Raw genomic sequence first — 27923 nt, forward strand, 5'->3', positions numbered from 1 at the left:
GTTTATAATGTGGTGACTACTGTTATTTAAGAAGAATAAATAAGACCATTCTTCGCAGATTAGACTTCTTTAATCCTTATTCCACTCTTAAGCACTCAGAATAAAAACGAGACCAATTCGCCTTTCCTTAAGCATCATAGAAGCATAAGCAGCTTTTAAGTTTATAAATCCAAGCGCTTGAAAATGCAGACAAATGAGGCCGGTGCGTGATTTTGTGCGGGTCCTTTTTGGCTCGAGCATCGGAAAGTGCCATCCACTGTTGCATTCAAGGTCCACGCTACGCGAATGGCCTTTTTTTCGGGAGGGAAGGATCGAATTTTTAAGTGGGAATTCTTGTGGAGAAAGGGTTGTGGACGCGCGAAGGAGAGGAAACAAAAGCGAAGCGCGCAGCGGTGCGGGGGAGTGGACGTGCTTCGGTCTGTTGTTCTGCCCGCCGCCCACGCTCGACCTTAAAAAGGCGGAGAGAGAAGAGTGGAGTGCGGAACACCTTAACCTCCGCCGCACCCACTTCTTCTACACCATCCCCTCCCGTCACGCCTTGCGACTCTCCTCTCTGCTCACATGAACCGCTCACTGCACGACCAATACGCATTTCAAATCCCATCGCATCACGAATTCCCCAACCGTGCATTCGCCCACTCAACATACCACTCCCCGCAACCTAATGCAATTGTATAAAATCATTTCAGGCTTTATTATGTGGAATAATGAAATCCATGTATACGTATATGTAATATATCCATGATTAGAGGTACGTGAAAATCGCACTTTCATTTTTATTTTATCGCACTTTCAATATCAGTTAATTGCATTTTGTAGCGTCTATTTTTTATTTTCATAATGAGGTAGATGACGATAAAATGTAGAGAAACACAGTTACATGACAAAATACAGAATATTTTAAATAAGTATGTTGTAGAACAATAATAAATTCAGGAATAAGACATATAGTGGCGGAGGTGTAGCTTGCTCTATCTTTTTTGGAGAGGAGTTGCTCTAACATCTTTTAATGGGATCCCAAGTTTATACCCTATGTCTCGATTAAAAGTATTTTGATAAAGAGTGATCACAATGTTCTCCTTAGTAAGCTTGTCCCAGAAGTTACTGGTATGGCATATTAATTTACCGCTATCCCATTTCATCTAGTGGCCCTGGTGGCTCAAGGTGCATCGGAGCTCTATTCTAACATATAAAATATTAACTTTGAAAATTTCCACTGAATGTATTAAAAATTTATTCTAGTCAACATGCACACTGCAGCATCCACAAGACTGATACATGCACCCGTGGTAGTTTAAATATGTAGAATGATGTTCATGTAAAAGATATACATGAAAATAGAACTAATTTCAAGCTAAGAATTCACCAAACTTACAACAGACTACAACCACACTTCTCGTGAGGCCGTTAAAGTCTCCAAGCATGAGAACAGTCATGAGAAAACACACCAAATACTACACTTCTAATGATAAATAATAGTATTATTCCGAATTAAAAACTTAATTTCGTAAAACAAATCTCTGTAAATTTGAAGGCATTTAATTTCTTGAATCAGGCAATTGAAAGCACACCTCAGGCCTAAAAGCAAGCAGCAAAATCGTGGGCCAACTTCTTGCTCTGTGAGGTCATTCAGTACCATTGCGCACTGCGTGTGTCTTTTCACGATGGCCACCTGTGCCGACGTCCGGGGCAAAAGTACGCGGCTTACAGCGGACGCAACAGGAGTAAATGAAGCGCATCTGCGCGTGAAGGGGCCGAGGAAGTTCATTTGCTCTAGAGGGCGGAGGGAAAAGGCGAAACTGCCTCACCACTCAGAGAAGATATCACCGACTTCTCTCGTTTAAAAGCGTCCACTTAAAAATCCGACTTCGCAATTGCAGAATACCAGAGTTATGACTCACTAGAAGTTTGCCTATTTGCCTCTTTACTAACATATAATGATCGGCATTGAATTTTGATAGGTTTAAAACAATTTGAATTAAATTTATAACCATTTCAGACACGCATGAAGGAATGACGAAAGCACGGTTATGGTTTCCCAGCCGTGTTTTGTTGTTTATAAGTGACAACAGCTTTGAAATCATTTCTGCTTCAACCTTCAGGTTAATTTCGCCGGGTAGGTTTAGGTAGGTTTTTAGGTTCATATGTAGCTGAAGGAATAAACAAATACGAGAAAATAATTAAGCTTAACCATAATTGGAACATAATTGCAATGATTCCAAAGTTGGCTCTCATCAGACCGCACTTACCCATTGATTTAAAAATTTTGGTCGACAAGTAACAAATGTTTTGGAACAACATATATGATAAGTTATGATGAAATAAAAATCTCCCCATTCAGCTAATCACTCGTAATTTTTAAATAAGATCAGATATCCGAACCGTTCGTTAGGCACGCTGCCGTTTTTCGGACACAACTTTACCTTTCACCGAAATTTCCCTTTCTATTTAGAAAATTCCAATTTCGGTAGGTACCGCAATTTTCTTCAAATAATTGAAAACTGACTAACCATCGAATATAAACTTAAGATCACTCCCTGCCTTAAATAAAATGAGTAACGAAGGTACGGACGGTATAAATAATGGTTCAGTGAATAATAATACTCCAATAGTTCTCAGAAAGAAATTATTCCACCTCTGCATCCATTAGCCGATAATATGTCGTCTCGAAGAGGGGCAATCATCTACTTAAGCCTGAATAACAAAAACATTGATCAGTCCCTCAGAATAGAATAGAATAGCTCCAGCGATAGGTTTTCAGGGACAAGAGAGTAATCGCTCGACCTATCATTTTCAGAATCACACGGCCATTCCCATTTTCCAACGATTATTCAATCACTATCCATATTTAAACTTTCATTCAAATAAAAGCCATTCGTGGCGTCATAATCGATTTTTTCGGCCGTGTGTTCTGATTGGCTGAATGACGGTATCAGGGGTGGTTTCAGAGACGGAGAAGGGGCGTGTCGAGTGATTAAAAAAATGGGATTCCCATCCCTGAAGTCGTCGCGGTAAATCTACATCTACATAATACCCTGCGAGCCACCTCTAGGGTGTTTGGCAGGGGGTGACAAATCACCAACATGCAGCATGCAAGAGGACCGCCACATGCACACCGCACGGTCATAGAAATATTACGCATACTAGAAAAATATACATGCTTATTCATAAAAGAAAACTTGCTAATGGTTAGTAATTCCTAGAGCAAATACATGCAAGGTTAGAACTATGAAAAAAACATGCAATGAGTGATCCTAGCGAGCGACGCCATTAATCCTATCAATTGAGACAACGTTGCTATCCTTAATAGTACGAGGGAAGAATGACATTTTATTACTTTCTGTTTTGCAGTCTATTTCTTTAATTTTGTTCTCATGATCACGTATACTATAGTACGATGGATAGTAGATAGATCGGCTGAAACTGTCATTTTTTTCGATATCATTTCGATCATTTTTCCCGCTTCTTTTCGAACGATAAATCGACAAACCACCAACATGCAGCAGCATGAAAGAGGACCGCTACATGCACACAGCACGGTCATTGAAATATTACGCATACTAGCAAAATATACATACTTATTCATGAAAAAATGCTATACTGCAAATAACATGCTGCAAGTTGGTGATTTGTCGAATTATCGATCGAAAAGAAGCGGGAAAAATGATCAGGCGAATAAGGCTTTAGCCGTAAGCATCTGGTTCATTGATTTTGTTCACGCCGTAAAGTTTACGAAGCAACATGCCTTCAAAACGCAAGAGTATCTCACGATTTCACGGTAAATAACAAGGGAATTGTATGGGCTCTTCAAGCGGTGGTCGAAGGTCCAGAAGAGAGTGGTGCATACACAACAGTTTACTCAGGCCTTGTACTCGGAGAGAACAGGTCGCCATAAACCGTTCAGCAGAATGAGCACACGAGTTTTGGCATCATTCATTACGTGCAGGCAAGCACAGAGAGAGGCTGTCTAGCCGCTCTTCCGTACGAAGGCAAACAGGGTCAATTGCTACATCAAACGCGAATATAACGGAGCTCAGGAACGACGAAAATTGATTCAAACCGACTTTTCGGAAGTCCATAAAAACGCCAATAAATTCAGGCATGAAAGTACTGAAATAAATGCTTTAAGTAAAGGCCGTTTAGTGAAAAACAAATTTACCATAAATTATTCGTGGAGAACACACAATACTAAATTATTCGCAGGGAACATGGGCGTACCCAGCGAGGAGCAGGGAGGGTAGCTGCCCCCCCCCCCCCCCTCAGAAGCAAAAATCGTAAAAGTCTTTAAGATAAATCAGTACTGAATTGAAACGAAAGTATTCAACAAATTTTCTTTAAACTTACGAAAAATTGTACCTATTAATATAAGATATGCAACTAAAATATTACTATTTTTTAAGGGTAATAATCTTATAAACTAATGCCACAACTTGCCTCCCCCCCCTAGTTATTATCCTGGGTACGCCCTTGGTAGGGAAGACTTAACGTGAAAGTCCAGAACCCATAAAGTCAATGATGGCGCTCACACGAAAAAATATCCCAGAATCTAGAGAAATTAGCGCGATAAATAGCGTAGGCCAAGGAACTCAAAAGAGGAGGTTCAACTCCATCCCATTCAAGATTGGTTTCTGTTGCCACTTCGGTCGCATTTTAATCGGTTTTCAAAAATGTCTGCGGCGCGGTGTTGAGTGAAATGCGATCCACCTTTTTTCCAATATTTTGCAGTATAATTTTTGCCATTTCGAGGATTAGCCATGAAAAGTCATGAATTTAATAGATCATATCATCATGTACATACTTATAGGCTAAAAACCCTGATTATACCATACTTCACCGTAAAACTCGCATCATTTTGTCCGCCAGCGACGCGAGTGGCGACTTTTGTAAACCCATTTAAATGCGCGGTGGAAGACATCACATAGAGTGGCCGACTTGAGGATCCTCTTTACTAATATTCGTGAGCGTAGCGTTCATCAGATTTTGAATTAACAGGAAAATAAATGCGAAATTTTGAAAGGTGCAGTGTCGTTTTCAATTATTTAATATTAAAGCGATTTGCTTCCGTAGTTTGTTATTTCAAACCGTGAAACAAGGAAGAAAACATGTTGAGAAGAAATATAACGTTGATATAACACCGAATGGAGACCGAACACAGTAGTTCCACCAATAAAATTGTTTTCTTAAATTAATATTTCTACAAATTGAGTAATTTGGGTGATAACTTCATGTCGAGGGAACAAGCTAGTCCTTTTCCGCTGATATATTAACCAGTGCAAGACGTTCCAGCCGTAAGGCCATAATCAAGCATTGAATAATATTTAGGAACATCCCTATACACTACATTCCACCCAATCTCTCGCATTACTGTGCTTATACGGAGTTTCTTCACAATATTGTATCGCAGCGCACTTGATAATGGACAAAAAGCTGAAAAGCATTTCACGGTATCATTAATATGTGGAAAAGTGCAATCTTGTTCCCTTGACAACATGATGTTTTTCCACCATATCACGCCTTACACATTTACTTCCGACAGCTTAAATTTTTGACTCGTCGTAGAAGTTTATTTGTTATCATCAGTTTAACAAATCCCTCGAAACAACAAAATATGGGATGAGACTGAAACGCAGTAGCTAATTTCCGCAAAATTTATATGTTGACCGACCCTGTTTCGACATATAGCGTACTTATGAAGGTCTATCCTTCCTATGAAGGCCTTTCATCCTTGATTATGACACAGAGTCGAAGTTGGTTTTTTCATTTTAAATTGTGTGGAAATTAACTCCTGGTTTTCATTCTCATCCCATGGTGTGAATGGATTCCTACAAATTATTGCCGGGTACTCTTACATAAACAGTAGTAACTAGGGAGGGTCGGATCGGATACCTCGGATCCAAATATCCGCGGACATTGCCCTTCATCGGATACATGGGATCCAAAGTCGCGGAAGACATCGGATCTGGATCCGAAATTTTGAATAATAGCCTCAGTGAATGCAACAGTGAATAAGGGTGGAAAGAGTTCCGATTATATCTTCGAAAGCGCCGTCGCATGCGATTCTTGTCCTACTCCTGAACCGTTTTGTTTGACAGCTCTCGCAGAGGTTAAGTAGGTGAATTTCAGCCGAGGAAAATAAAAATAGCAAAATACGACTGGCGCATAGTGTGACTCTTCCCAAGAGATTGAACAATCATCGGGGGAATCCCAGCGGCAGGAATTTGAAAATGCATTTGGATCCGAAAATATCCGATCCGAAAGATTCGGCTCCGAAAATCAAGGATCCGATCCGAATCCGGATCCGAAAAAAAATCTTAGATCCGTCCATCCCTAGTAGTAACGGGTGCTCTTGGATAATAATTGCGGCAAGGGGTTATGAGCTAACGATGAGCAGCAAGTCGTGGGTCAGTGGTATTATGTCACTGGGTCTTGGGGTTAGGCAGAAACTTGCCCCTGCGACTGGGTCAAGAGTGTCGTAGGTACCGCTTCCACTGTAGTAGTGGGTGTCACTGGGTCGCGTAAAGGTCCACGCGTCCATTCAAACTCGCAGATTGAATCACAATACGACAACCAGATGCCATTACTGAGACTTTAAATATTTCAAACTTACAACAAACAAAACCGCGAGAGTTTGTAAATCGATGAAAACTGAACGAATAAAAAAAAAAATGCGAAAATGATAATAGGGTGGTTTCCTATTTTTTTTTTATTGTCTAAATCGAAATATTATTACTCCTGGAGTACGTATTTCACGCTTTTGGATTTCTTAATGACGATATCTATTTTTCGCGATCGAATGAAAAGTGAAAATTTTCAAGCGGGCGAAAACGCGACGGCTAAGTATGATTGCTGGGAAAATCCCGTGTGACGTCGTTCTTGTTCCCGATTTCGCCGAGTGAGGTGACCTTGGGCGAGGCTTTTAGCGCTGATATGATGCAGGCTGCTAGGAGGTAGCAAAGTAGCCTGCTAGCAGGTAGCGCTTGGCTTAAATATGGATTATTAATACCCTATCAAACGAAGAAAACTTTCCGACCTTAGGCAGTTTTAATAGGTTATTATTAAGACATGTTTCTCTGAGCTCTGTGCCTCATACATGTATTGGTAATCTCAGACGATGTAAAACTCCTATCTACTCGTATACTAGGTCCCTGTGGCGTCATGTGGAGTGGCATCGCATGGCCGCCAATCTGGACTTTTTCAAATGCAGTTAAAATTGACCATTGCCATTCGTCTAAACTGGGATTTCTAAAACTAAATAATTTGTATATTATAAATACACTAACGGTGGGTAACGAATCGCAATCAATGCCTTTCATTTTCTTTGACGAAGGAAACCACCCTATTCCGTCGCATAAAGTTGGTATTTCGAGTGCGTATTCTTTTGTACTGCGTGATTTCTACAGAGGTGCCTTAAACAGGCTTGTCTGACTTCCTCCAAATGAATAACATACCATTATCTTCTTTCATTATCGTGTTTCTTTCGTGAGCACAATTGGCATGGAGATGGTGTGCATTGGTAGCGGTCATGTGATTCATAATCGTGTTGAATTATTTTCAATCAGCGCAGTTTAGAGTAGTCGATTTTTACTAGAAATACCATCATATTTTTACAATCCTATTCCGTAATAATAAGCCGTAAATGCAAGGGAATGTATTTGCTGGGCCTTCTTCGGTGAATGTCGATTTTTTAAATGTCATAGGTATAATGCCTATCGTATTTGAATGGTGTGGTGTTTGGAGGATTTCCACTTCACAGCCGCGCCTTTCGTAAAAACCACCTAATACACCAACCTACATTCCGTCTGTCTCTCCCAAAGATCACTTTTTACAGACTTCCTACTATTTTAAACACTACTACGTCCACCTACCCTTCCCTGTTGTCCCTCAACGCCCTTCGAACCATTCAAGAGGTAGCTTCAATAATCCTGAATCTTAAATTTTATTCCTTTTTAAGTTTTTTAGGAATATATTTGTTAAGTTGTAGATAATAAGCTTAATATTCAATATAATGGATAAATAGGCAGTATTTTAATGATTGAATATATATTTTCGTGACCGACACATAAATTTATGTGTATTGTAAGAAAATTAAATACAGATACCACTTGATTTGGTTTGCTGAGCAAAAGGTATTCCAGGATATTCACCATCACTAGTCAACAACCCTAACATTGGATTGACGAAGCTCTCCACTTAATTCTCCTATCAGCTACTCTTTTCACACTCCTAAGGTATATATTTACAGCGGCGCAGCGAGGGAGGGGGAGTTTGGGGAATAAACCCCCTCCCCCCCCCAAAGTTCAGAGAAATTTTTATGTTTAATCCATTTTACTTAATTGGATTGATATTACTAATAGAATAGTATAATGATTAATAAAATATCCCTCAGAAAGCCGAAAAAACTCACCATTTTAACCATTTACCTTAAACTTCCGCAATTTATTAATCTCGCACATACCGCTTATACTGGTGGGTATTCCAAACCCCCACACACCCCGGTATTAGTTGCACTTAAAACCTTCCCCAGCCTTAATTCCTAGCTGCACCCCTGTATATTTATGCGCAATTGTTGACAGAATTCTTTTTTATGGTCCCAACATTATTAATAAAAATAATTTAACGGTCAATGCGTATAAATATCATATTTACTATCATTAGCACACCATTTACGTACGAGCCAATAAATCAATCATAATGATATATCGGATTGCTTATTTTGTCTGACCGATAAATTTAACCGGTGTTGAATTACAGCAATCATATATCAAATTTAAAGGAGTCATTATTTATTAATAAGTTCAAATTATAGCCACCTAATTGACAACGAATAAAATTGAAAACTTTGCTAATGCCCGGTTTTAATTCATATGCGTGACCAATTGGATTACTTTATGTCAGTCCTTCTCTGTAAGTCGATTTCTTTCTCGCTTCGCCCATCGTTGGTTAGTCTGCTTCCTAGACCAGGGGTCTCCAATTTACTAGGCCACGAGGGCCACATTCCAAGTATCGAATCGCCCCGCGGGCCGGATTGCATATTTGCCGATGACTGAAGTATTCGATAACAGCGTCTACTGAAGAATCCGGTGGCGTATTTCTTATTTACGAACAGTTGAAAGCGACTTTAATGTGCAGTACAGTGCTGCCATGCTCCTAGCGGCGTCTCACAGAGTTAAACGAGCGAGAATCGCGCGCTACTTGAAACGAGTGGGTCGTATTTGGAGACCCCTGTCCTAGATAGTCCTTTTAGCTCATTCCCTCAAGTATGAACTGGCACAAATGAATAGCATAGACCACAAAAATAACTGGTCTCGTTCCATTCATTTTAATTGGGTACCTATCGTCCATGAACCGAGGGATTTGGGAAAGTCGGAGATTCCCAAGCCAGGGTGGGCGTGGCTTTGAACCCGGGGCGGGTTCACGCATGAGCTTCACTGCGGATTGCAGATGCAGATACGGTCTCTCGCTCACAGCTTCTCGGGAAGGCGCGCGTCGAATGCCGCCCGTCGGAAGGAGGAGGGCGAGGTCGGCTGAATGGGGCGAAGCAAGAGCTTCTCGAGAAGGAATGACGCCCGGTAAAAAAGAGGAGAAAGGTCGGAGTGGTTGAATGGGGCTGGAGCCTCGGAAATGTACAGGCCGGAACATGAGATTTTCGATTGTCATCTGTTCGGAATTAGCAGGACTTATTATTTTGAGGTACCTGTGTAGTAATTATAAAATTAGGAAGTAAAAGGTTGGTTGTGCTGCCCATTTATGGTAAGTATTGTAATTATCTATGTAATTATTATCATATCTAGATATCAATCGCTTATAATGTTTCATGTAGCGTTTTATGTGATTTAATCTAATATATTTGCACATCCTTCAAAACATATCGTTCGGAATTTTCAACATTTCTTAATTATGATTGCCTCATACCACGGCTGAAATAATAGCAGTGTTATCTCCTATGGATTATTGTTTCAAATGAAAGAGAAGCGGCACTTCAAATAAGCCGTGTGACTGTAAACCGTTATTTACAATCCTCGAACTCTGAATAAGTACACTGAGCAAGCGACGAAATTATTTATTGTTTCCGGGCATTAACTGCCCAATATGCTCCACTAAATAGTATGTGTGCTTTATCCAGAGCATTAACTTCTAAAATGTATTCAAATTGTCACCTAAAATACGGCGTGCAAGAATATATTGATATTACATTTCATCGAACTCTCTTCACGTAGGTCACCTAAAAAAAAGGCTCAGGTCCAATAGAAGCGATAAATTAAGAGAGATGTTTTGCCGAACGGATAGATATAGCAATTCGTTTTTTTTTCCCCGAACCATAAAGGACTTTAGTAAACGCTAGTCCCAACTTCGTTATAGCACTTCATTTTTTATGCGTATACGGCTGGTGTCCTAACACCCCCTGCCACGCTGGATATTACGTAGATGTAGAAAAGTGGTGGAGGAGGGTAAAAAGGAGGTGGGGGTCAAATGCCGCCCGGTAAGAAGAGGATGGGAGTGGTTGAATGGGGCAAAGCACGCGGCCCTCTTACGTGGGTAAGCAATGCAGGAGCCGCGACCTGTGACCGTTGAATATTCCGCGCACCAATTCACCCAAGTCCGCGTCGGTGCTGCCCCCCTGCCAAGTGGGACGACGCCACAGCGGCAACCGCGGACGCGCTCCCCCCGCGGGAAGGTCGTGCATCCCAGCCGAGGAGTACATAGTGATAACGATCCCTCCCTCAAGGAAGGGGCGGAGGTGAATAAGCCGAGGGGAGGGGAGGGGGGATAAATCTGCATAATGACCCGCTTGCAGACTCAATTGAAGGACTGCGGTACATCCGGAACTCGGCCAGTAGTCGATAAAACTAGGTGCAGAAAGATTTTAAAAACCTACAGGTATTATTATAACGTGGAATTCCACTGATAATGGATGATTATGCGATAAACAAATATCCTTCGTGCTGAAAATTGCAGTAAAAGCAGTTCTTCTCTAACCTGCGTATTATTCGTAAAATTTCAATTTGAAAATTGTGTTTGAATCTTGCGCTCCAAACAACCCATCGCCATGTTGGCTGATCGTGACGTCAGAGTCCAGTAAACAATACGTTTACGTGGTGCCAGTAGAGAGTAGACTATTTGTCCCAGTTTTAGAAAAACCAATCTATCTCACTGTACAGTTTATTGTTTATATGTTAATTACATTATCAGTCAGGTGAAATATTTATCCTGAATAATTGGCAGGTTTAAAGAATGCAAGCATGCTGGAAGATGCAGCACAGTCTTGACAAATAGCGCTTATTACTTTTTCATCATCCTTATCTACGGCGATTTCCACAGTATAAGAAAATTAATAAATTAATCTACCTTCAGAATGTTCCCAGAATGCGTCTTTTCGAAGTGGGAGTCAACCATTGCGCGATGCACGCACCGTATAACTATTAAACTATTCAAAACTGTTTTTACACGCCCTTCAAGTCATGAATGAGTATCATCGTAGATGTTTGCTTTCGTCGTTACTGTTTTGTTATTACCCTGGAGCGAGTCTGCTTACTCGCATTCTGACGTCATAGGACGTTCTTGTAGCGCAAAAGAATTTAGTAATTTTTGCGAACTTTGAAGCTCTCTAGCAACAAGAATACTGAGAATTATGAAGTCATACTTCGCAAACGTTAATAAATTTAACTTACTTGTTTAGACATGTAAAAAAAATTACCTTCTTAATTTTATAAGAGCACCCCATTAACAGTATCGGGCGTAACTTGGTGGAAATCCATAATCGTAGGAATAGAAGCAATATTAACTTTGCTATTAATATATATATTCTATGTATTTAATTATGCGTTTATATAAGAAAAAAAATATCCTTGTGCAAATATTTGAAATATCATATTGTAATAATGAATGCAATCGGCAAGAAAACAAAAAACTGAATGCAAAGAAATTTTACTTCTCATGTGTGCTAGCTCCAGACCTGTGCAAAAAGTGTAAGATGGTAGCCCCATAACTATACAATAAGGGGTACCTATATATTCCATAATTATTTAAGTGTCCTAATGTAATATATTTGAATATAAATGGAATAAAGTTATATATTATTAGTATTATTATTTCCACAGGGTAATTTATTGAGACCAACCATGGTTTCGTTACAGCGTAACATTGTCAAGTTAAAAATAACGTAGTTTTAACCTGTCGTTCGGTATTAATAAATTAGCGAGTGGAAAAAGCATAGTTATGATTACTACTCCACCCACAGGTTTTGTCTCATATAGAACCTAGGGAGAGTATTAGAGATAGAGCGATATTAGGAACACAAACTTCGAAATTTTCTTAAAAATAATAAAAATAACTTAGTTTTCCACTAATAATTGTTACAAAACTCCACTGAAGTCTCGGCTTCGAAGATCTTCATGATGATCTTGAAGCTGATCTATATCTTGAAGATCCTCTTCGTAACATAGGTAACAGCGAATGTTTGAAACAAAGATATGACCGATAGTTAAGTTATACTTATCGTATCAAAATAATAAGCAAATTCTAAGGATCCACGCCCTAAAACAGCATATTCGATACTAACAGTTGCTATAAATCATCGTGAATCTTGACAGAGTAGGGATTACAAGTCCCGGTGATGACGAATACATAGGTAAGAAATTTGGAGAAAATATTGCGAAATTTTAAATTTGATCAGTATTAGTTAATGGTGATCAGTTTTATTCTTCTACAAGGGACATAAGTAAAGTGAATCGGCAATGTTTATGGGAAATCGGTAGAAAGGGAATATATATTTAAAACATAAATTACCATTTCCGTCATGTAAAATAATTGCACATTGGTTTGACACTATCACACTGACTCACGGTCCATTTTCTTTGTAATGCAGCAGGATCAATTAGGTTGCACTTAAAATCCTCTGCAATTACCAAGACTGTAAAACAGACATCTAGTAAAGGTGAATATAGTGGCTAGGGCAGACAAAAAAAAAGATCAAGATGTTTGCCAAATACCTCGGCATGAAGAGGTACTCCATTTAGCTCAGAAATGGACCGGTTTTTGCTAGGAGAAATAAACACCCTGCCGTGCCTAGCGATTCGATAGTCTATTACCGCTCAGCCAATTTCTCATCATGTGGAACACGTACTCTTTATTGGCTATGGCCATTTTCCCTTAACAACAAAAAAAAACGAATGGGATCAATTATGATCACCTTCATTACATATCCAGGTACCGTGCCCAATCGCACGAAATAATGAGGCAACCCGAGTATATCCGATCACCTCCTTTTTAGAAATATGTAGAATTCAAATGCAGGCTCAGTGAAGTACTATGTGCCGTAAAAACCGCTTATAACGAACCCCACAATACCACCGTTTCGGACACACCGCGAGCCTCACCATTTCGTTGAAGATATCGCGGACGATATCTTCAACGAAAGAATTATATATATAATGAGGAGAACCAAGTTTGATGGGTGAAATATTTCCATGTTGAAACAAACACCTGTTTTATCCCACGATTAAGCATTAACTTTTATTCCGACTCAAGTTTCGCCGTTACTATATCATCTTCAAGGTAGATAATGGTACAGCCAATATTACCTTGCCCAGACCAACCAATAGTGCCTTGTGCCTAAAAGATGATGAAATGTCATCGAAACTTATGTAGGAATAAAATTTTATAACCGTGAAATAATGCAAGTGCTTATTTTAATAGGAAAGAATAGCATTTAAAATAAAAAATAACATTATAGAATAACAATAGGGTAGTTTCCTTCATCAAAGAAAACGAAAGGCATTGATTGCGATTCCTTACCCACCATTAGTGTATTCATAATATACAAATTATTTGGTTTTATGATTCCCAGTTTAGACGAATGTCAATGGTCAATTCTAACTGCATTTGAAAAAGGCCAGATTGGCGCCCATGCGATGCTACTCCACATGACGTCACAGGGACCTAGTTTCTATACGAGTAGATAGGAGTTTTACATCGTCTGAGATTACCAATGCATGCATGAGGCACACAGCTCAGGGAAACATCTCTTAATAATCACCTATTAAAATTACCTAAGTTCGGAAAGTTTCCTTCGTTTGATAGGGTATTAATGATCCTTATTTAAGCCAAGCGCTACCTGCTAGCAGAGCACTCTGCTACCTGCTGGCAGTCTGCATCGTATCAGTGCTCTAAGCCTCGCCCCAAGGTCACCTCACAATGCGGAAGTGGGAACCAGAATGACGTCACACGGGGTTTTCCCAGCATTCATACTTAGCCGTCGCGTTTTCGCGCGCTTGAAAATTTTCCCTTTTCATTTGATCGCGAAAAATAGATATCGTCCTTAAAAAATCTATAAGCGTGAAATACGTAAGAACTCCAGGAGTAATAATCTTTCGATTTAGGCAATAAAAAAATAATAGTAAACCACCCTATTGTATCATGAAAACAAATTCGTTGAAAAATTAAGCTTTAAATGTTATTTATTCATTTCCCCAAAAGTTTCCTGATAAGAGGAGTGTCGCCCAAAACGCGGGTACAAACTCCGAGATCCACCTTAAAACTGGATTTCCCTGTTTTTTGACATTATAGCGGTCTAAAATTCAAATTTTAAGGTGAAAATATTCTGTATATCTCAGCATAGTTAAAATAACGAAAAAGAAAAATGTTAGAACGTAGGTTTCCGCGGCGATGGTTTTGATCTTTTCATTTCTTCAGGGTTTTCTTCCGCGCCAGCTTGTTTATAGACAACAGCTCCGCCGGCTATGCCTCCAGTGTCTTCAGGTCGAAGGTGTCGGCTATTAGTTTCTGCGTCGCTCCCCTGCTGGCTCCCTCTTTGATGACTTTTCCAGGCGCTGTGAAGGAAATATCCATCCTATTGAAATTCAACGGTGTTTTTTTTTAATTTCTATTGCTTCCCTGATTTGCCGAGATAAATCCAATCAGAGAGAAGCACCCAGTCAGACAGCCAATCACAGAGCAGCTCCCATCCAGCCTACGGTACCTATATAAGCAAAGCATAAAGCAAATAATTCCGTGAAGATCACTAATGCTAGCCATATTGAATTGTGTATCGTACTGGCTTATTATTTAAAGGAAGTGACCGACAGCAGAATTATTTTCGCCATTAGGGAAGTAAGGGTGGATAGAAACCCGGCGTCGGCATTGGTCTACTCTTAACGTAAGGCAACAAGGGGACCACGTCTTTATGTCCCATCAGACGGATGGAATGCTGTGCTTACAGTGTCCTTCATAGAGCATTCAATAAAGGACAAGGAAGACAATGAAAATCATGGAGAATAAGTATAATAAGTTTTCCTGGATATTAGACAATTACTTATACCACTTATTTTTTATCAGAGCGCGACCCGGGTTTTAATGTATTATCATCCTCAGACGCAAATTGTGATTTGTTTATCTTATTATTGTAACCTAGTTACTTGATGAAAAAACAAAGTAGTGCAATACAAATATAACAAAGATGAAAAAAGTAATTTTGATAAACACTTATTATGCAACTGCCGTAGGAGTAAATTTAAAATGAATATATTAAAATTTTGCAATAACCGCCGTGAACTGGACTCTAGGGATCAGTTAGAAATTTGAAAATTATTGAAAGTCAGGACAATACTCTTATAAATGAATATCTCCAACCATCCTTTTCCCCTATTCTGGCGTCCGTTTTAAAATTAATCAAGTAAATACGTAACAATAATAAGATAAACAAATCATAATTTGCGCCTGAAGATGATGATTGAAACCGGGGATCGCGCTCTGATAACAAATAAGTGATATAAGTAATTGTCTGATATGCAGGAAAACTTATAATGGAATACCACAAAGTAAATCAAGATTTAGTGAATTTTTTAAGTATAATAGTCGAATGCAGATCTAAACAGATTTTTCGGACATAATCTCGGACCATAGAGGAGAAGCGTTTGTTGATTTGTGATGGGATGACATCGTGTATGTATCCTATACCGAAGGGGGGTCATTCCGTATTTTCCTTCATATAGATGATTGGGTGCCATTGACCGGCGCCTTGGCAAGAAAGTCAATTATCAATAGTGCCGGGACGAAGTAAATCAAATATTCAAGATCCATACGATTAGGACTTCCGCACGATCTGGTTAATAGCCACCTTGGAGCACTGCTAACAAATTTCGCAAGGAGATGCCTGAATCATAAAATGTATTGGAATCCTTTCAGGCTTCGCAAAAAAAAGAAAACAGCAAGAAACTTTTTCATCATTCCTGAATTTATAATTTTTTGAATGGCTTACTCCGAAAGGAAGGGACTGAATGCTGAGGTAGCCCAGATGGAACATGATTTATTGGCGCTAGGAAGCAGGAGAGTGAAGGGGAAAAACTCATTCCAAAAAGAAAACGGCTAGAAAAACGACCGTTTATGCGCCTACATCCCATATTTTTTTTAAGAGTCTAGGAAGAATAATAGCGAGTGGATCTAGGCTGACGGCAATGCTGTTCTTGCATCGAGGGAAGGCGAATTATGGGGACAAGCGCTGCGCCCGATACTAAGTTATGGCAGCGGTTTAGTGGTAATTACTTAGAGAGGGGAACGCCAGCATGCTAGCTACACTATTTACGGAAAAGTGTTATCTTTGAGGGAAAGAGTGGTTCTATCGCCGTGAACGAAAAGTATAAGCTTGGCAACGGGACGTTCCTATTTTTTTCTTGGCTGGATAGACATACTATACATAATATACCGAGATGAAAAGGACTAATAGGAGGAGGAATGACGAAGTGCTGGACATGGTGGGCGAGGAGAGAAAGATTTTACATGAGATAAGTAAAAGATAGAGGTCAAAATTTTAATACCCTTTGCCACCTCCAAAAGTGCTCAAAACATTTTATATATTTTAAGTGTTATTAACAGTTAATATATTTTAGTGTGTGGCCTGAAGCGAGCCTTTTGGTCGCCAAACGTTCATAAAACCCAGAAAAAAGAAGAGGGTGGATTATGAAAACCTAACTTAAAGAGTAAATAGCCAAAACTCAGCGTAGAGTTGTTTTTTTTAACATTTTCAATCGTAAAGGTTTATTTGCAAAACTTTTTGCAGCATGATTTTGTGTAAAGGTTTTGCAAGGCTCTCTCTACACGCCCATATTAGTTTTTGATAAATCGCGCAGTGCATTCGTTTGTGCATTATTAATTTCACGGATTAAGTCTTTCTGAATCGGATCCCAAACGCTCGAAATGTATTGAAGGCGTGGCCAGATAAGTGAAAATCAACGCTTTTTCATCTGAAAAGGAATATTAATTTTAGAAGTGAATCTAAAACTCTCCTCCAAAACCTTTGAGCTTTCAGTGATTTATTCGCAATTTAATTTTTTGAGCGCAATAATCACGTTTATAAAAATCTATTTTTGTTTTCATTGCAATTTTCAGATGTCCGTTGGTTAGCGACAAAATGTATTTCTTTACTCTCAGTAACAATACTCTTCTGATATAATGTTAATTAAATGAAGCGTCTCCAGTTGAATTTACATTTTTCACTTACATTAAAGCAGTGTTTCTACAACTCCTCGTTAAAGAAACTAACACTTTTTTGCGTAATTTCCATATGTTTATCACTACTTTCATCCCGATAAAACTATTTTAATGATCAGTTTACAAAAATGTATTAATTTTTCCATTTAAAAGCTGTAATTAATTGTGATAAAAATAGAACGATTTGCCTCGCAGGAAATAAATGATTCATAAGTTGTGATTCTTCAGTGACACAGCATCGAATATGTTTGAACGAAAAAGGTATATTGTAGCTGGTAGCTGCCACTCTTAATAGTGGTCGTAAATAATGCTTTCGATGCTAGCTAGTATCCTTCGCCTCGATATCCACTCAAGCAAAAATGTTACCTAAACTGGGGAACAAGATCTCCCGTAATAGCGGAAGGCATTACGGTGCGCTGGAATGCGCGCGCAAAACCTGTTATAAAATGGGAAAACCATTACGACAACCACGTGATTAATTTCGCAGGCGTGCGCGATATGACACACCGAGTTCTCCTCGGCACTCCGAATATCAATAATCATTACAGTTTGCGCATCAACGGAGTGAATTGGAGAACACTGGCCTTAAGCATACTCATTAAACTGGCATTCAAATTGATCATCCACCATTATTTTGTGACTGCCAATAGGGTGGTTTCCCATTATTTTTTACTGCATTAATCTAAAGCTTATTACTCCGGGAGTACGTATTTCACGCTTTTAGATTTTTAAATGACGATATCTATTTTTCTCGATTAAATGAAAAATGAAAATTTTCAAGCGCGCGAAAACAAAACCGCTAAATTATGAATGCTGGGAAAACCCCGTGTGACGTCCTTCTGGTTCCGGCTGCCGCCGTGTGAGGTCACCTCGTTGCGAGGTTATGAGCGCCGCTACGATGCAGGCTTCTAGCAGGTAGCAGAGTACACTGCTAGCAGGTAGCGCTTGGCTTAATTAAGGATTATTAATACCCTATAAAACGAAGGAAACTTTCCGACCATAGGCAATTTTAATAGGTCATTATTGAGAGATGTGTCCCTGAGCTCTGTGCTCATGCATGCATTGGTAATCTCAGATGATGTAAAACTCCTATCTACTCGTATAGAAACTAGGTCCCTGTGACGTCACGTGGAGTGACATCGCATGGGCGCCAATCTGGCCTTTTTCAAATGAGGTCAAAATTGACCATTGACATTCGTCTGAACTGGGATTTCTAAAACCAAATAATTTTTATATTATGAATACACTAATGTTGGATAACGAATCGCAACCAATGCCTTTCGTTTTCTTTGATGAAGGAAACTACCCTATTGGGATAAAGTTTGAAAAATAAAGAGACCCGTTTTGTTTCTCGTTTTTCGATCCGTCGCGCTACTTCTCGAGTTGTTAGAGACCAAAAAATCCACGCCCTCAACCCCTTTGGCTGATAAGTTGATGACGTCACTGACTCTCGCTGGGCGGCTGACCGCTCCTCCGATACTTCTCGGCATCGCGCGTATATCTCATGGGGTTCGGTGTCATTGCCACTCTAATGAGAGATTCTTTCCGTCAAGGATCGGGTATCTCTGGACGACTTAATGAACCAGAACTTTAATGACGTCAATAAATCGAGAAAAATTGATGGCAACTTCTGCTTTTTTTGTTAATTTTAAAGTTATAAGAAAATGGCTGAATGAGGAAGACTTTTTTCGTCATTACTTATCTTTCCCATTCATCTACTGAATAGTTGCGATTTCCGGTCACAGTGGATGACCCCATTCCTTTCAATCAAACGTGCACCAAAAAAATACTCAAATCCAAGCAGAATTTCTTTATATGAAGACTACCAACAATTGGGGCTTGTTTCCCCAAAGTTATTAAAGATGAAATTCCATTCATAAACATAGGCTGGCCTATTAACATTAAAGTTATCTAAAAGAGAGTAGTTGAATGCTGTTACACAAAATTATAAACACCAATATTAATCCGTAAATAACAATTAAAATATAAATATACATAAACATAGACATTACTTCAAGTTTACCATTTTCACATGTTTTCAATACCACACAGTATAAAAATTATTATAAGAATTACTAAAATGACCCGTGCCGCTGACTGTAGTATTAGAAGTCATATGGATTTTCCTCTACTGTTCATCATTGTCTTTATTATCCTGTTTTTGTATACTCGCCTCAAAATCTTTATTCATATTTATTTGATGCTTGTAATTGTGAAACTTAGTACACATTAAGACGTAAAATGATTAATAAACGTTGGTGCTAGCTGTTGGGGCATTACCAGAAGCTAATAATAAATATTACCTGATTATACTTCATATTGGCACCATTATGACGGCATCATGACCAACCTGAATGCTAAAAATACCTTCTAAACAGCATAATTCTCGGAAATACTGAGGAAGGAAAAAAAATCTTAAAATAGTTCTCACTACGGCGCAAATGCAACTGGAATTCATTTGGCCGTATTTGGCGAGTCAACTCTCTTCCGTGAAGCCATTCCGAGCAAGAGAAAGATGAAAACACACCTGTCCAGAGAGTTGGTTGAGGGTCAGCGAACATTTACAAATGCGTCTGCCACTTTCGCGTCCAAAAGCAGCGCTGAGAAGTTAATGAGGTGACGAGAAAAATGTTACGAGCAGGCGAGATTACGCGGAACGATGAGTGAACTCAATTTAGATGCTAACGCTGTTCCACGTTCAGCTCGGTCCGTGAAGAACTAGTAGAGGAAAATATAAACTCCCTACTGAATCATAAACTAAGAATTTGAATTTTAATGCATTATCGTTGCTTAAACTGCTCCCTTGTTCATATTCATTTGATGCTTGGAATTGTGAAACTTAATATACATTAAGACGTAAATTGATTTATAAAAATTGGTGCTACCTGTTGGGGCATTGTTGGCTAAGTTCTTAAGACCGTTTTACACGGTACACGGAATTGCGCAACCTGACGTACGTGCGAAGGCGCAATCAAAATTGCGTCGTGTAAAGCGGTGAATTGCAAGAACACATGCGTGGATGCGAGACGGAAAAATAGCCCCTGTTCTAATTTCGTTCATGCATTCGCGCAATTCCACGCCATTTTAGAAATAAATGCAGCTCTAACCTGCGCAATTCCGTGCCCCGTGTAAAACGGCCTTAACAACACGTAACTCAAAATTTGGCCGGTCTGAGTTGATACTGCTAACACTGTTAATGAAATCCAAGCACAAAACAACTCTTTTTCGCAAATATATGCTTCTTTTTCAGTTTTAAGTATTTTTTTTTTTTTTTTCAATTAAAGTTGTATACAATAAAAAAATAAAGCGATTTTTTTCCTCTCCTGAAAAGTTGCCATTTTCGTGAGATCCGTGTTGTTAGAACTTAGCCATCGATAATCAATTTTGTAAACGGATTGAGAAAATAAGTGGTTTTGCATAATTATTTTTACGTAAATTCCTTGTCATGCATTGAAGCACGCATTTCTTTGCACTTCGGACGATTTATCTTGGAAGAAACAAATGTTACAAAGGCATAGTTAATTACCGCCATCTCTCGGAGTTTTCGCAAACTACGTTTATGCTTCACCACTTTCAACAAGGCATCGATCAGATCACTACCTAGTGAATAATTGGAACGTTTTTTTTACGTCATTTATTGTTTATGGATATTCGGAAGCTCATACCCTTCTGTCTAATATTTATGATGGAGTCTCTTCTGAAATTCTTTTCCACCAATGCAAATTTATCCTAAATGCGCAAAATTCCCCAGGATACACATTACATTTTTAAATTATGAATCAACATTTTTTCAATTAAAAATAAGTGCTCTATCCTTTATCTTATACATCCTATACCTAAATGTAAAATAATATTTTCACCTTAGAATGAATTCACCATGAATCATTGGTACGTTTTATGTCAGTAATGTTTTGTTTATGGACATGGGAAGCTCATATCATTCTGTCTTATGCTTTTGTAGAATTTCTTCGTGTCATTCCTTAACAGCAGCACAACGCCGACGCCGAGTTTCTCTCCACCCTTCCCTGTCTGCCCTTCTTTCAGGGCGAACATCGCATAAGCTCTAAGTCGCCTTACTTCGCTGTCCTGGCGATAACTCTCTTCCAGATACAAAATTGTAATCAAGTGGTAGAGGTGTTTTCCTTTTTAATGCGAGTCGCCATTAGCAGGGAACACAGTGATCGATTGCTCCACGCGCCATCCACCAACACTTCACGTTCGATTGAACCCCAAGTCGACCGTTACGCCAAAGGCACTGTAATGCAAAGCGTTTCTCGCACGGCCTCCGCACCGGGGGGACGTAATTTTTATCTTAAACGGAGGCGGGAGTAAATTCGTCCGTAATTAGCCGGAACGCCGGAAGGGACGGAGGCGGAAGTCAGGCAGCGCCCCGCGGGCCATGCAAAAAAAACACAGACGAATCTCTCAACGGGACGCAACGGAAATAGACTATTTTCCACATTAAAAAAAAAGGAGAGAGAGAGAGACAATTAAAGGCCCTTACCTTCCTCACTACTTTCGAGCGAAAGCCGAAATGAGATGCCGATGGGTACACATGAGTGGGTCTGTTTGGACGATCGTTCCACTTGAAGGAATGATTCTTTTTTCTTTCAAGAACCACCGTGAGGACGAAGGATTTCACCGATTGCAACACAAAAAGTTTGTCAGATAGCTCACCTACAATATCAATAAAGAAAATTGCATGTAAAGAAAGATGATGAAAGTCGCATTATTCGTTTTCCTGGATATCAGACAATTACTTATCTTCTATATTATTTCTACTGTATAGATACCTTTTTCTCAACTAATACGCAACCAAACTCTACAAATGAGGTACCAAAATGCACAGAATTTATCAGAGAACATGCGACGGCATATCTTACTTCCTAAATATTGCTATTGTTTCCTAAAATTGGTTTTTAAAAATTATTAAAAAAATAATAATAATCGATTTAAAAAAATAATCGATTCCGGCAAGATTGTCCTCATCCCAAGAATACATTTAACGCCGTCGGATCCCACCATACCTATTAATTTGACTCGCAGACAATTTCCCATTAAGGTTTCCTATGCGGTGACTATTAACAAGGCTCAGGGTCAGACTTAGCAAAGAGCTGGCTTATTCCTGCCTGATCCTGTAATCTCTCATGGCCAACTTTATGTAGCATTCTATAGGGTAAGATCTTTTCAAAATATTTTTGTAAATATTACAGAAAACGCTAAACAAGTATTAACAGAAGATAGTGTAATTACTTCCAATTTTGTGTTTAAAGAGGTCCTCTGACCTCAATTTGTACATGAACATTCCAATTATATTTGTACATAAGACCCTGCCTTTTTTTTCTGCATTTTAAAATTAGAAACGCGCCCATCCCTCTGTGGACCAGCATTGAAAGGAGCGGGGGAAGCCCGCAGGGAGCGAGCGCATAACGCTCGTACCACTTATTTTTTATCAGAGCGCGACCCGGGTTTCCATGAATTATCACTATCTTCAGGCGCAAATTATGATTAATAAATTATTAGTAATTATTATTAATCATAATTTGCTCCTGAAGATGATGATTATACATTGAAACCCGGGTGGCGCTCTGATAAAAAATAAGTGGTATTAGTAATTGTCTGATATCCAGGAAAACTTATAATGGAATACCACAAAGTAAATGAAGAATTAGTGAATTTTTTTAGTCGCATTGTGGTTGAAGGTTGACTACATAACGGTATGTATAATCAAGAGTTCGCTAGTTCACTTCGTGGAATGGTGACATGATAGATTAAAAAATAACTTTGTTACACTCCACAGAGTATTTACTGAAAACTCTACCGATTTCGACCTTTTCAGGTCATTATCAGGACGTAACAGAAAAATTCCGTTAACTCTTGATAATGACCTGAAAAGGTAGAGTTTTGAATAAATACTCTGCGGAACATAACAAAGTTATTTTTGAATCCACCAATACATCCTAATCGATATCATGGCGATATAAGAAGTAGCAAAATATTCAGCGGTAGAACTTGACAAACGGCTAACCTAGTCAACCCACATCCAAAAAGCAGTAAAGTTAAAAGGAAAATAAGGGGCAGGAGCTCTTCGGCCACTTATCAAATCATCAGCACCACCACCACTGCAAACAAAACTCCTCACGTACAACTGCACATCAAAAACCATGATCAGTTATGCTTCTCCGGCTTGGCTACATCTCATTTGAAACAGTTTATAACAGCGGAAATTGACATAATCCGGAAAATACTCGAAGCACCCTGTTTCTTAAGCAACAAGCAGATAACGAAAGGCATATAACTCACTCCTCCGTTACTTAAAACCCGGACTCGACGAATAGGGTGGTTTCCAATTATATTTTTATTGCCTAAATCGAAAGATTATTACTCCTGGAGTACGTATTTCACGCTTGTAGATCTTTTAATGACGATATCTATTATTCGCGATTAACTATCGTGATGCGATTAAAATTTACCATCGTCATTTGTCTGAACTGGGATTTCTAAAACAAAATAATTTATATATTACGAATACAGTAATGGTGGTAACGAATCGCAAAATATGTCTTTCGTTTTCTTTGATGAAGGAAACTACCCTATTAGCAAAATTTTTCTCAAATACAAATAAAAATCAATGTCTGGGACTACGACCACCTATCCAACCTGAAGCATAAAGTTTTCAAAATTACCCCAGATCCCAACTATCATTACCTCAACTGTGCCATGACTAATACGAGATTTTTCTTTTACCGGCAACTAAAAGTTCTCTCAACGGACAGCTGAGTTCGGAGAGCGGAAAAAGTCTACGTAGCCAACTATAAGTCATTTTCGAACAATGACGCAATATATAATCAGTTATATCGATGGCTAAGTTCTAATACAACGTACCTCAAAATTTGGCCGGTGTGACACAGCCATCTTAATCAAAGTGTAATAACATTAAAAAATTAAAATACAAGCCAAAAACAACTCCTTGTTGGCAAATGTACGCTTCTTTTTCAGTTTTATGAATTTTTTGGTTTTGATTTTAGCGTACGATTAACAAAAATTGTTTTTTTTTGCTCTCCTGAAAAGTTGCTATTTCTGAGATACGTGTTGTTAGAACTTACCCATCGATATCGTACATACTTAAAATCAATCTTTAACATATCTCTAAAGAAAAAATATATATAATACCGTATTTTGGAAAAATGCACTGGATAAATAAATACTCACTCCCATTACCACTTCCTACATAACAAACGATTCGTTTTTGCATCGAGTAATGTATGACTATTTGAAGGACTCATTTGAAGATCCAACAACTCTACGAATGCGGTCATTTTAATACAGAAATACAGAATTAAGCCCCCAGATTATTCACCATTTCCGCAGAATGCCCACGGCCGTGTTGTGTGCACGCCCGAGGGAAAGCTTTTTAGTGAAGGGGGCCAAAACAAACCAATACACTCCACCCACTGCCACTGACCTATATCCAGGAAACGCCTCATTATCGTCACTGCCCTGCCTGGAGGGGGCGGCTTAATTGCGGGGGCAGGACACGCCCTCGGCCCCCACTCTCTCCTTCCGCTGGAACTGGACTCCCCCCCCCCCTGACCACCTTAAAGACGTTCAGTACCTTGGCGAAAAGGGCAGAAAATCTTTGTCCTCTTTCGAGCTGTATTTCAAATGTAACATCAGACAATTTTTCCTTCCAAAACCTTTGTGTTTCTTTGAAAAATACAATTTCTTTCTTCGCCTCCTTCCTTCAAGATCTTTTCTTAGCCCTTTCCAACCCAGAGCTGATACTGGGAGAAATCAATTTTTGAAGATTTTTCAATTTAAAAACTCGAACATTTTACACTCAATGATAATTGTCGTGGTGGTTTAATATTTCGTCATTAAAATTTACACTGCAAAATAATAGGTAGTTTAGATATCTCCTAAATAGAGCTGAAAGTTTAAACATTTTTGATCTTGCTTAGAAACAACATTAATTGGGTTATAAAAGGTTAATGGATTCTGTCACAACAATCCCCCTCTCCTCTCACAACAACCCTTTGGCAACCTTCCGTTCCTCGTCATTACACATAAACATCAAATTCAAGTTAAAACTCAATAACAGTATCAATTAAACATTAACATCAATATCAGACGTTACAAAAAGAATGCCTTGCACTTCTGTACTTCCGCAATTCTAACACCATTAACAATCAAAAACACAATTGAAATTATTCACTAAACATTTGTTTATATTCATGTTTAGCCTAATTCTTATTATTATTGTAATTTTTATCGATACACATGTGAATAAATGGTAAACTAAATTTTGGATTGTGCTAAATCACAGTGTTATCCCAATGCTATGGTTTATTTAAAAAAAACTGTTTGTTTGACATAATTGTCATAACGAATTATCACCTTAAAGTCTTGTAATTAGTCTGTTACATCTAAGTGCGATTATTTGTTTCTTTGTTGAAAATATTGTATTGCTAATTTTTTTATGCTCTAGGCGATTTGCACTGGTTGCATTTGTCTGCATTTCTATTTATTTACTTCTTTTCATCTATTCATCTACCAATGCTGGAAATGTAGAAAGCTGTACATTTATTTTCTCATGGGCCCTAGTGCCTACGAAAATAAACGACAGTGTTTGTTGAAGTTAATAGTAATTGTTTTAACGAAATGTTGATTGATTAACAAGGGAAAGAGTTCGAGCAATTGTTTTCACGAAATGTTAAAATAAATCAACAAGGGAAAGTGTTGAAGTTATTAGTAATTGTTTTAACGAAATGTTAATTTAAATCAACTAGGGTAAGTGTTGAAGTTTTATAAATAAGCAAAGGCTTGTCAAGGGTAAAAAGTTGTTGACAAAGTACCAGTGCATTGAATAAATAAGTTAAAAAGAGACAACAACATCGTGTATAATTAAGAACAATAATTGAGTTAAATTAGTATTATTATTATTATAAATCATCCAAAAACCACTTGTCCACAGTCTTTAGAAACGCATGTGAATGGCTTGGAACACCAGTAAGTACATCACATTCCAAAAACACAAGCCCACTGACTTTTGACTTTTTTTAGAATTTTGACTGCGCCTTCGTACACACGTCAGATTGTGCAAGTAGTTGCCCCGTGTAATATCCTTCGTATATCATCATACTATAGTAGACGTGGTCATGAGAATAGAATAAAATAAATAGACTGCAAAACAGAGAGATTTAAAATGTCATTCTTCCCTCGAAATATTAAGGATAGCAACGCTGTCTCAATTGATAGGGTTAATGGCGTCGCTCGCTAGGATCACTCATTGCATGTTTTTTTCATAGTTCTAACCTTGCATGTATTTGCTCTACGAATTACTAACCATTAGCATTTTTTTGTGAATAAGCAGTATATTTTTCTAGTGAGCGTAATATTTCTATGACCGTGCGGTGTGCATATTGGTGATTTGTCACCCCCTGCCAAACACCCTACAAGTGGCTCGTCGGGTATTATGTAGATGTAAAACAGCCTTGAGAGTGGGTTTGAGGGAGGGGTGGGAGTGGGGCGGTCGGCCATGGCTCTCTCTCTCTCCCCTTCCTTCGACACACGCCTTCTCCTGCCACATTTCTTACCCATCTTCAGAGAGAGAGAGAGAGGCAAGCACGGGCCTCCTTTCTCCACACACCACGGGGGAGATCTCAGGAGAGAAAGGCTCAGTCCACTGCCTCTAACAACACCCTCACGCGGAAGCTGCCACTACGCGAGGTCCCATCTTTGACCCTTATGCTAGTCGATCAATATTTCAAATTTTGAGGCGAAAATATTCTTTTACGTTAATGCATAGATTAATATGAAGGCCCACGTTACTTCATTTGAGAAAGGAAGATAAATTATTAAATAATGCAATGAATATCCTGAGACATAGTGTCAATTTTGACTTAATTAGCATCGAATTGGATGGATGAGGCAGATACTTAGTGGAGATCCATTATGAGACATCTACATCTACATCTACAAATTACCCTGCGAGCTACCTCTAGGGTGTTTGGCAGGGGGTGATCAATCACCAGCATGCAGCATGCATTTGGACTCCCACATGCACACCACACCGTCCAAGAAACGTCCCGTATAATAACAAACTATACTACTATATGCTGTTAGAAATAGAATATAGAATAGAAATTCAGAAACATGCAGTAAGTTTTACATAGGTTAGTAGGCTACACTACAAGTCATGCAATCTATTTACGCGTTCTATTGCTGCCGTTATAATCTCTTATTGATCGAGGAAAAAATGACATTCGGAATCTGTCTGTTCTGCAATCTATCTCTCTTATTTTATTTATATGATCTGATCTTCCGTAGTACGTTGGCGTCCGCAAGATATGGTTAACTTCGTCAGAAAAGACACTGCTCTTGAATTTATCTAAAAGGTTTAGTCTATTTTTCAATCTACGGTCCGACAGAGATTCCCA

At 38.8% G+C, this 27923-nt stretch overlaps 1 protein-coding gene across 1 annotated transcript in view; it reads left to right on the forward strand.

The window, feature by feature from the left end:
• LOC124166890 overlaps positions 1–27923 on the forward strand; it is a 230063-nt gene that overhangs the window by 79572 nt on the left and 122568 nt on the right. The window lies entirely within an intron of this gene.

The sequence above is a fragment of the Ischnura elegans genome, chromosome 10, assembly GCF_921293095.1.
Source record: "Ischnura elegans chromosome 10, ioIscEleg1.1, whole genome shotgun sequence".
Classification (NCBI taxonomy): Eukaryota; Metazoa; Arthropoda; class Insecta; order Odonata; family Coenagrionidae; genus Ischnura; species Ischnura elegans.